This window comes from Pholcus phalangioides, unplaced genomic scaffold, assembly GCF_987345545.1.
Source record: "Pholcus phalangioides strain wild (caught in Gottingen) unplaced genomic scaffold, Ppha-v1.0 ptg000001l_1, whole genome shotgun sequence".
In the NCBI taxonomy this organism is placed as follows: domain Eukaryota; kingdom Metazoa; phylum Arthropoda; class Arachnida; order Araneae; family Pholcidae; genus Pholcus; species Pholcus phalangioides.
In genome coordinates, this window is record NW_028301594.1 from 4693190 (window position 1) to 4705299 (window position 12110).

The following is a 12110-nucleotide window of genomic DNA, read 5'->3' on the forward strand; positions in this document are numbered from 1 at the left end:
GATTTGAAACATGCCGAGGGCCTCTAAGTAATCTGTCAATGTGTTGCGCATCACTTAAGCGCTCTGGAACTGTGCCGTGAAACACTCAAGTGATCTTTAATTATGCCGCGGGTCACTCAAGTCATGGGAAATGTGCCGTGGGTGACTTGTGTGATCTAGAACTGTGACACAGGGAACTTGAGTGATGTGGGACTGCACCGCGGGTGGTTTAAGTGCTCTGGAACTGTGCCACAAGTCACTTAAGTGATCTATCTGTATATAGAGTAAAACCCCTTCTTAACGGACACCCCTCAGATGCGGTTATCCGTTTTTAAGCCAAATAATAATTTCCCCTTGTATAATATATAATGAAAGTATGTATTCTAAGCCCCTAATGAACGGTCACCTCTCTTTTATAAACGGATTTTTTTTTTGTCCCGTCGGTGTCCACAAAAGAGAGGTTTCACTGTATTTCGCGTGTCACTTGAGTGATTTGTAAATGTGCCGCGGGTCATTTAAGTGAATTTCAACATTGTTTTCCACTTGTGTGAAACGGAAGCGTACCAGAAAATTATCGGTAAATGTGGCGTGGATCAGTTAAATATTCTGGAAATGTGTTACCCGCCATCTCTAAAACTGTACCATGGATCAAGTGACCGGTAAATGATAAAAATATAATTTTATTCTGGTATTTGTGAGAATTTCATCGCTTTGATAATTCTAGTTTAAACGAACGTTACGAGAAATAGCACTGGGGAATATTTCAGAAACATTGTTGATAAGAAAGGGATGACTTATAACTGTTATTAAAGCCATTGTATAAAAACTTTTATAAACATCATTGTTGAAAAACTTTTATAAACATCATTGTTGAAAAACTTTTATAAACATCATTGTTGAAAAACTTTTATAAACATCATTGTTTAAAAATTTTATCACCAAAACATGATTTAAAATATTTTTACCGATATAATTTTTCACCAACTGTGTTGTCGACATCGTTGTTCACTAACTGATAACCAATTTATTATCGACATAATCGTTCGCTAACTGTATCATTGGCATCTCAATGTTTGCCAACTGTGTTATTGGCGCCATTGTTTATTTACTGTCTTATTAGTATATCATTTGTGTGCGATATTCTTGGCATCATTGTTCACTGGTTATTATATTAATATCATTGTTTTTGAAAACTGTCATAAAAAATGTTATTATCAATATTAATGTTCAAAAGTATGTACTATCGACAAATGTATTATCTCGACATTGTTTAAAAACTTCATTATCGGCATCAATGTTAGCTGCACATTTATTCATCATTTTTTGCTAGCTTTGTAATTCACATCCTTTTTGAGAACTTCGTTATCTACATCATTGTTCACAAACTGTATTATTGGTGTCGTTGTTGATCAACTCTATCATAAACACATTGTTCAAAAACCTCGTCCGTTGCATTATTATTATTCACGTACTCCATCACTGATGCAATGTTGTCACACTAATTGAGACCATATGATCTTTCCATTGCTGATGAGTTTCCTTACATCATAATTATTTGGTGGTGATCAATATTCACCACCCGTGTTCTCGACATCATGATTACCGAACGGTGTATTTGCATCATTGTTCACTAACTGACAAATTTAACTTTTCAACATCATTGTTCACTAACTGTATTATTGCCATCATTGTTCATCAACTGTGTAATTGGTATCATTGTTTAGTTACCGTATTGAAAAACTTGACATCAGCATCAATTTTTCTATTAGCTAATGAGCTCCCTCTTGCATTATAATCATTTCAAACAAGAATCACAAAGCGGCACAAATCGGGTTTAAAAATACCGTATTCACACAAATGACGATTCACGTACTCTCGAAGTTTTCTTCCGTTCCCTAACAATGAGAGAAATCTTTACGCAGAATATTTAAAAACGAATGGAGCTCACTCTTCTCCCATCCTATTAATGGGACCACATTCAAACATAATATAACAACTCATTTTTTCCCCGCAACTTATTTTTTAAAGGAAAAAGAGCTTTAAAGGAAAAAAAATGATGAGTCATCATGTTTCGGACAATTTCAAAATTTAGGAAAAGGAGTAAATGGTTCGCTAATATGAATTTATGTCGTGCTGTACAATAAACGTCAAGTTAAAAAGACGCATAAAAGATTAACACCAATGGTATTTTGTGCTTCCATTGATCATTTTTAGACTGAATTGAAAAAAAAATAATAATATTCAAATGCAGTGTGAAAACCAAAACGCAATTATTTCTCATTAAAGTGACATTAACTACATTAGCCTCCACCTTGAGTACATTGAAAGCATCACGCATTAAAAAAAAAACTTATTCTTCGTAAATTTTTTTCCCCGAGTTTTAAACCGTTAAAAATCCATTAAAGCGAAGAAATAGTTAATATTGCAAACGCATTTAATGCATTTTTTGAACCCTTCTTCGGTCGCCATTGACGAGAGAATTTCGGTCATTAATTCTCTCTTCTACCGAGTCCATAACAAATTCCTCGAAATTTATGAAAAGTCAATTATTTTGTTCAAAAAGTGAAATATTAATATTTTAATATTTTTCCGCAAAGAGAGAGAGGAAAGATTGACTTCCAACTCATAAAAATATGGAGCCAGTCATTTAACGAGAGAAAGTCTACCGGCACGAGGAACCACTCTAGAAAATATTACAGAGAGACCACTCAGAGAAAGTGTAGTCATACCCTACGATCCAGTGCTCTCACTGAAGATCAAACCGATTCTTAAAAAGTTTAATCTAACAATCATAGATGTGCCCACTAAAAACTTTGGTCTCATGTCCCCTAAGGATGCTATACCGCAGAATAAACAATGGGGCATTTATTACATTCCATGTGGTGATTGCTCTCTTGGTTATATAGGACAGACAAGGAGACCCATAAAAGCAAGATTAAATGAACACGCTCGCTGTGTTAGGAATCAGGAATGTGAAAAATCGACCATCGCCGCTCACTGTTGGCAAGAAGGCCACAAATTCAAATTTCAAGAAGCGAGAGTTTTTCACAAAGTCAAGTCCACAGTTGATCTAGATTTCTACGAAGGCACATATATTCGGGCCTTCAAAAATATACTAGTGAACGATAATAAATCTACACCCCCGATCGCAACACCATGGCTTAAATTCATTTTCAGCGGGAATTACAAGAAAATTCGAATGGACCAATCGGATAGCACTATTCCGCAAAGGTCCAATCAGGACGCTGCATTAGTATCTCACGCAGGCTCACAGCTTCATTCTGACCACGACGTTTGAAGTGAACAGACGTACTTCTTCCGCTGAGCAACCGAGCGTGAAGATTTGGTATTCAACCCAAATGGGAAACTCGGTCAGCGAGACTAGTGGTTAAATTTTTCCTCTGATGACGACACCCATTGGTGTTGAAATGCATTAGGACTTTTATTATTTTTTGTGTATTTGCCTTATTCGTTGGTGTCTTCTAAATATTCTTGGGCAAAGTGGATCAACTCTTCTAAATTATTAACACATTATAATATTTGAATAATCGTACAGACTAGCGTTTCTCCAACTTTATTATTCTTGTGGAATCTTCAAATGATATCCGTGTTTTAGGGCAGAGGTCTTCTACCTTTTTCTAGTTGCGGGCACTGCCTTTACCTACCATCAAAAGAAGAGCACCTTTTCGGCAAGTTTGACAGTCTGAATGCACGATATCAGGATGGTACGTTAACTGGTACGTTGATGAAGTGATCGTGACCACGAAATCGGACATGGGTATTTAGCACTGTGGGTGCTTCTTGGAGCACCGTGGTGCCAGTGAGCAACAGGTTGTAGATGACTGTTTTAGGGGCACCTTTACAATGTAGATTTATGGGTTCTGTAATGTGTAAAACAGTGGCTCTCAACCTGTGGTAGGCTACATGTATCGCCAGAACTACGTGACATGATATTCATGTATACGCCAAAAATAATCAGCAATGGCGGAAAAAATTACTAAAGGGATATTAAAGTGTTACACGTTAGAGTTATGGTACGATATAGGCAAGAGATATGCAAGATTTCTGCGCATTTCTAAAGGCACGCATTTATAGTGCAAATCTCTATAAATACACAAGCTTTCAACACATTTCGGAAATACACAAGCCTCCTGCACATTCATAAAAATGCATAAAGCTCCTACGCATTTCTATAAATGCACAAGCCTTCCACGTATTTCGAAAATACACAAACCTCTTACACATTTCAGAAATACATAAGCCTTCTACGCATTGACAAAAATTCACAAGCCTCCTGCGCATTTCTGGAAACACGCAATTCTACTGTACATTCATAGAATTACAAAGACTTCCACGCATTTCAAGGGATTTGCCTGCTTTTTGGACTTATTTCTAGAGGTATACGAGCCTTGTTAGAAATACACAAGCATTCTACGTTTTTCCAGGGGTACGCTTGCCTCCTACGCATTTCCCATAGGGTACTTGACGCATGAAGGATGGAAAAAACTGTTCTAAAATATTACCAAATTTTATATTGTGGTTAAATTGTGGCTATTGGCTCGAAGAGACAAAGGTGCTGAGAAAATTATTACTGAAAATTGAAGCTATTGGTGAAATATAGACACTCTGCTTAACCGTGCATGCACCTCGTACACATTCCTCGACGGAATTTTTAATGAATTGGTACATACTGGGAGCTGTATCACGTGTATCGTGTGTATCGCGTGCGTGTTGTGAACCTAACGTGAATTTTGTTTCTGTGTAATGCTTGCTATGTGTAGTGCTGCCATCTGCCATCTATTTTTCCTACCTATAAGTAAAGTGTAATAATTGAATAATTGTATCATTGTAGGTCTGTTGCTCTCTGTGGCGAGACTTTTTAAAACACTCTTCCGCAGACCGAGCACTGACGTGGTGTTAACTGAAGTAGTCAAGAGAGCTCGTTCCCGATTCCATGTGAATATTATATAGGATGCCATGGATTCGGTAAGCAAGAAAGTGATATTTTTATTCTTGAGAATAGCGGGGTGTGAGCAAAAATAAGTTTGGAAGACTATGGCCTACAACAACGAAAACTCGGGACCATCCCAAAGAGCTCGAACACCGGGGGGGGGGGCAATTTTTTTGCCTTTTTTTTCTAGAGATCCAATCGTATTTAAACCTTGGAAATGGTAAACAGAAATCAAATTGTACAGAAATGCTGAAAAATACGTGCCCTAAAACAAAATTATTAAAAATCCATTCTGAATGGAAATCCCCAATAATTTAGGGTACCCGTTAAAACGCCTGTGCCCATAAGGAATGGGACCAAAAGTAGTGGAGAATATAGATAGATAGATAGAACCGCTCACCACACACACCCCGGACAAGATAGTTAAGCAACTTACTTCCGTTACCTCAAAAGATGCATTGTTGGTCGGAATGGTTGTGTCGGAAAAAGTTAGCAAAGATTTATAGCGGTAGCCCACCCTTGCCCCGTGCTCGCAAGTATCAAATCATTCTCGCCGTTCTCCTCCATAGCTATCAATTCCATGTAATGTACAAGTCATTTGACTAAAAATGGATAGCTAAATCCAATGACCAGGGAGAAAAAGTTGCACGAGCGCCCAGTGGCACATAAGGGCCGGAGACTGGAATTTCAAAAGAAATGTGGAGAATACAAGAAACTTTGGATGTAGAGATTCCCACCACAGTACAATCCTTTTTAACGTTAACCCCATAGATGTGATCTGATCACCCCTCTTTTTTTTATTTTAAAGTCGATAGGAACTCCTTTTTTGCGATAACCCCCTTCTTTTATGGAATCATTTTTCTGTCCCGCAAGTGTCCACAAAAGAGGCGTTTCACTGTAATCACTTATTTTCCAAACGGGCTACATAGCTATGGAGATCAGTCACAGCGTTTCTTGGAAGTAATTTCAGTCGGATTAGAAGTCCAATCACGTGCCTCGCCCACTTTCTCCGGTCATCTTTTATAATACCATTTCCCTACTAACCATTCCATTGAATCTCCGGCATCTTTTTACCCTAAAAACACTGTGTGTGTGTGTTTCAGTGTCAAAGACCTTGCCTCCCTCTATGTATGTTTCTATAAAAAAATTATGGCAGTGTGCCATCATTACGAAAGGAACGGGAAAATAAATACAACTCCCTCTTGTTGGCATCACGAACTGCTCTTGCCATTGAATTGAAGCTGTCGTTTGAGAACAGCATGGGAGCCATGAGAGTCTGAGTGTGTATCCATCCGCGAAAAATAGGGGAAAAAAGCAAAAAAAGAGTTCCCTTTTTCTACGTAAAAAAAAAAAAAAAAAAGAGCATTTACCTGCACATCCGCCGCTAGAATTGTAATAACCGATTTCACTTCATCTCTCTTTGTTTCTTTGTTACAAGACAAAAAGGAAAGCAAAGCATGTACTTGCGTCAACCACGTGCAAAAGAACAAAGACCCCCACGCTCGAAGTCATTGTTCCGAGATATAACGCACACAATGCTCTTTCTCCCTATGTAATTTTCCGTAGCAATAATATCCACACACGATATTGCTCTAGATAGGAAGAGACGTGAATAATCCTATTATGTGCGTCATGGGTTCGCCTATGAATTTCGACACAAACTTGCTTTGCAGGAGCTTCCGAGATGGGTCGTACCACACAATCCACTTACATACAGTGATCATGAGCTATGGGTCACGGCCCAAACTAGATTCACTGTTGCTTCCGAGATAGGCAGTATAAATCCACTAACGGCTAGGGATTCTTGAACTATGGGCACGACCCAAACTTGATACGCAGCGGCTTCCGAAATGGGTCATACAAATCCACTTACAGGCAGGGAATCTTGAGCTATGGTCACGATCCAAACTTTATTCACAGTTGCTTTCGAGATAGGAAATACAAATCCACTTAACGCCAACGACTTTTGAGCTATGGGTCGTGACCCAAACTTTATTCACAGTTGCTTTCGAGATGGCAAATACAAATCCACTTAACGCCAAGGACTTTTGAGCTATGGGTCGTGACCCAAACTGTATTCACAGTTGATTTCGCGATGGGAAATACAAATCCACTTAACGCCAAGAACTTTTAAGCTATTGATCATGACCCAAACTTTATTCACATTTGCTTTCGAGATGGCAAATACAAATCCATTTAACGCCAAGGACTTTTGATCTATGGGTCATGACCCAAACTTTATTCACAGTTGCTTTTGAGATGGCAAATACAAATCCACTTAATGCCAAGGACTTTTGAGCTATGGGCTATGATCCAAATTTTATTTACAGTTGCTTCTGAGATGGGAAGCACAAATCCATTTAATGCCAAGGATTCTTGAGCTATGGGTCACAACCCAAACGTGATTCACACGAACTTCTTAGATGAATCCTCCAAATCCACTTACAATCAGGGATTGTAAAAAAATATTCAGAGGACATCATAGTGTCAAATTGTAAGGCAATGGATAGAATTACCTATTGGCATTGAAGCTTGGGCCTCGTACGGTTTAGTTCAGTGTTCTTCGACCGTTTTCTCATCGCAGACCGCTGAAATTAAGCGAACATTTTCGCGAACCCAGCATAAATGCAATATAAAATAGTTTGCGAACCGGTGAAAAAAAATATTAGAAGAAAAAAATTTCTGACCTTCCGATATTTATTGTATTTTCAGTATTGAAAATATTTACTTTATAAATACGAGAAAAATCGTTTGAGTAAGAAACACTGCTATCACCTATTGTGTGAATAAAAACAAAACTATCTGTTATAATTCTCACATTTAAAATGGTTGTTTGAGGTTCCAAACTAATGTGCAGTATGAATATAACCTGTGGTATAAAGATATAATTTTTTTTTTATTTTCATTCTGCATACCGTACGAATTCTATGCATCATAATATTGGTCACCATATGTTTAGATTAGCAACAAAATCAATCAGTACAACAAAAATAAATGTAAGGTAACCAATATTTTGGCGCATAAAATTGACACTGGGATGTAGCATAAAATTAAAAATTAGTTTCGTACCACATGTTGTTAATTTTTCATGCTGCACGCCGATGCAAAACCATTTTATTTCATGAATATTGTAATCGATGTTTCTGTTTCTATACAATAGGTGACAGCAGGCATATCATCGTTCAAGCAATATTATGCGAATTTCTCACTTCCATACAAAAATTATCGGAAGGAAAAATGTACCGGATCCGTCATCCCAAATATTCTCTCTCTCTCACCCCACACACACACACACACACCATCTTCATTTTTTCCTCCAAATAATTTGGTTTCATTGAATCTTCGATTAACGGAGAAAAAAAATCAGTACAAACAGCGGTGCCAAAACAATGCTTCAAAGACAGTTCTAAAATTGGTAAAATACCGGGACTCCCCTGGAAACATGAACGTCTGACCAACTCCGCGGGGCTGTATGTGGCCCTCAACCTATAGCCTAACCACTCAAGTGACTGACGAAAAATTATCAACTCACGTAAGTGGACAATGACGCATTTCCAGATCATTTGAACTGCCAACGGCGCATATCCAAATGAATTAAGCGACCACAAGCACATTCCCAAATCAGAGTGACCGGCGGCACACCTCTAGTTCACTTACGTGGTGAATTCACAGATTATTTAAGTGGCTGGCGGCGCATTTCCAAATAATTCGAGTGTCCCGCAGCATGCTTCGAGATCACTTGAGTGACTCACAACATACAGATCACTTGAGTGACTCACAACATACAGATCACTTGAGTGACTCACAACATACAGATCACTTGAGTGACTCACAACATACAGATCACTTGAGTGACTCACAACATACAGATCACTTGAGTGACTCACAACATACAGATCACTTGAGTGACTCACAACATACAGATCACTTAAGCTACATTTTTATACATCTCACACAAGTGGCTCTTGGCATATTTCTAGATCACTCAAGTGGCCGCAGCATACTTTAAAATCACCCGAGTGAATCGTGATACATATCCAGATAATTCAAGTGGCCCTCGACACGTTTCGAAACCAATGAAGTGGCCCGCACTCACAAAATTTTGAGTACTCTCGAGGGTAGACACATGCGTCAACATGACCCTAGGTGTCTTGTAAAATTCACTAAAGCTTTACGATTATCAATAACAAGAAAATTGGTTTTCTTTAGAAGGCTCTCCGGGTTCTTTTTAAGGGTTCCGTCACGTTTCATTACGCGGAACCCCCAAAAAAACTCTCACGGAACTTTTGGGTTCCGCGGATCACCAGTTGGAAATCTATGCTCTAGATAACAAAAGACACGAATAATCTTATTATGTACGTTAAGCAGGAAAATATTTCCGGCAGGGAAAATTTCTGAAATGTCTCCCGGGAATTCGTTGTAATGGTCTCAATTAGTCTCTGCGAGTGTCCTCGATTAGTCACTCCTGGAGGATTCACCGCCCACAGTTCCCCAGGATATTTCCTTAATTACTTTCCAGAGATCATGATAGATTTCGAGAGCACTCTTAGCTCTTCTATCTGGAGTTTGAAACAGAAATTTTATAGACAAGTAGCTAATTATTTTTGCGTCGTCTTGAGATCGATGGTTCGGTTAATTAAAATTTCGAAAGCCTTTTAGAAATCGCGAGCAGATGGCTGTAATTGGGTCCGTGATATGTGTAAGTGGCATAGCTATTAGTCAAGTGGTTCCCAAGCTGTGATTCACGAATGGGTATGAAGAGAGATATAGGTGGCGCACAGTGTTATTTACTTGACGTCTTCTTGCAGACGGGGCTGCAAACCATGAACGAAAACTTTTCTCTGTCTCCCGGGGCAAGCTCCTGTTTTGGAGAACTTCTCCCCCGTTACTTTGGATGAACGATGGTTCTCAATATGCCTCAGATATCAATTATATCTGTCATTCTGGAGCTGCATGGGGGAGATGCGAGCTTTTACCTGAACAAGGCGGCACTCCATCCCTTGAGATGTCTCAGCGTATGTGGATAAAACCAGAAAAGGTCAAAGAGTGTTTATTGAGTTTCGACCACATGGGGCCAAGAACCTAATACAATGAAACCTCTCAAGAACGGCCACTAACGGGACCATGAAAATGTGGTCGCTATTCGGAGGTTATTGGGAATGGCCGTTTCATTTCTGGAAAAAAACCTAAAATTTGTGATTTATGTAATATGTAAAATGATAATCCGTTTTGTAATTCATTACGATAATTATGTAAATGATTATATTAGAATGTGTATGATTTAGGTTGACACACATTGATGGGCTGCAACCACAGGGGAACCAGGCGGGTCTCGGGCGCCGGATAAAAAAGGCTGTAAAAATTTCAAATTTCATCATTTAAATTCTCCTTCGGCATTACGAGATAGCGCCAAAATGTGCGTTTGCTCCGGCTGACCAAGCATCTAGTTGCAGCCATTGATCTATCAACAGCAATATTTTGGCATCCTAAAATTTAGGCTTGCAGTGTTGAGGTAGAACACAACAGACACGACTTGGCGAGAAAAACTGATATGGACCAAGACGGTGTGTGCCAGAAACCCCCCAAATAGTTATTTATTCCCACCCGCGGTCAAGTAGGCCATTCATGCTCAACCCATGACGCGCTGGCCAAATGTGACCTTAGGAGTCATCTGATGTGGCCCCGATCTCATACCTAATTTTGTAAGAATCAACTAAGCGGCACATCTCAGATCACTTGAGTGAGCCGACTAACAACTATAGATCACTTAGGTGGCTCTTTCATGACCTTCAATGCATGGCCCCCCACATTCTAGAGCGAAGCCCCTAGACTGCAGCATCTGGCGGGCCCCCAGACCCAGACTTTTCACAGACCTCTTTATACTTAATTTATACAGCGTGAAAAAAGAAAAGATCAGAATCGTCTCGGGCTCCAGGGCTAGAGCCCCGCCAGCCCCACCCTTGGCTGGGGGGAATGCTTCAATGTGCCCTTCTAGCATTTATACTCAGGAAAGGAAAGCATGCATATTTTTCCCCCTTAGATTTCGGGGGGGGGAGGGACCCCGTTGAAAATCATTACATCATTTTTAAGGGCGTGGTCGATTGCCGTCAAAATGAAAGGGTTTGAATTTTGTGTTCCCCCCCCCCCCCATGTAAGTGTTGGTGGGGGGGAGTTCAAAACTTCTCAAATGTTATTTTACTGATCAATAATCGTATCATACAGTGTAGCCCCGTTCACATGGGAAATGGAAAAAGCGGGTTTAAACCCGGCTTCAAGAATTTCCACTAATTCCTGCTCTCTATGTCTTTCCTTACGAAGGAAAAAAATCGTCAAGCGGGTGCTAGAACTCTCATTGCTACCGCAATATTTGCACATGTGAAAGGGAGGTTATATGTAAAAACAATGTGAAAAAGTTTAATTGAGAAATTGGAAGAGTGATCAAAAATATGTTGACGCGTGTTCCAGAAAAGAAATTTTTTTTAACTAGCGTCCTCTGTTTTTGACTTAATGCATTAATTTTTGAATTGAAGCAGAGTTATAGAAATATTTTTATCTCTTATTTTTCGAGAGATTCATGTTGCAAGTTATTATTTCAATGAAATTTATTATAGCTGAGCTCATCATGGAGAAATTTCATGCGCTCAAATATCGGTTCATACACTTTTATTAAAGTTTTGTTGTGGTGAAGAAATTTTCAGTTTGTCGATATTGTGCGTGTCAAAATAAATTAAGTGCGTTTTATAGCGTCATCTATCTTTGACTTAAAATATCATTTTCTAATTTTACGCGTATAAGTTTTGGCCGTATTTTTTTTTTCCACTTTCTATCGTTTCTTTTATTAGAGACATCAATTTCTTGATAATTTACGCAACAATTGATTATTTTGGTAATGCGTACCCACCTTTAAAATAATCGGATACACAGTGAAATATCGATTAATACCAGCTTTCTTCTGTCTTAAGTTAATAAGTAGGAACAATTAGAAAACGTTAAAAAAAACTTGACGCTCATTGCAATGTACGCGTATTTCGCTTATTTTCGCAGTGTCTGTTCATTATGTTTTGAAAGTAAGACCATTGGGGGGGGGGGGGGACATATCTATAGTCTGAGGCATGTAAAAGTGTTGAAGGCCGGGTATAAATTTTTTTATATTCTGACAATGGATTCGGTGAGTGCATCC

General features: G+C 38.9%; 1 protein-coding gene across 4 annotated transcripts in view; it reads right to left on the bottom strand.

The window, feature by feature from the left end:
• CadN (neural cadherin) overlaps positions 1–12110 on the bottom strand; it is a 610878-nt gene that overhangs the window by 563369 nt on the left and 35399 nt on the right. The gene's annotated exons all lie outside the window — the stretch shown is intronic.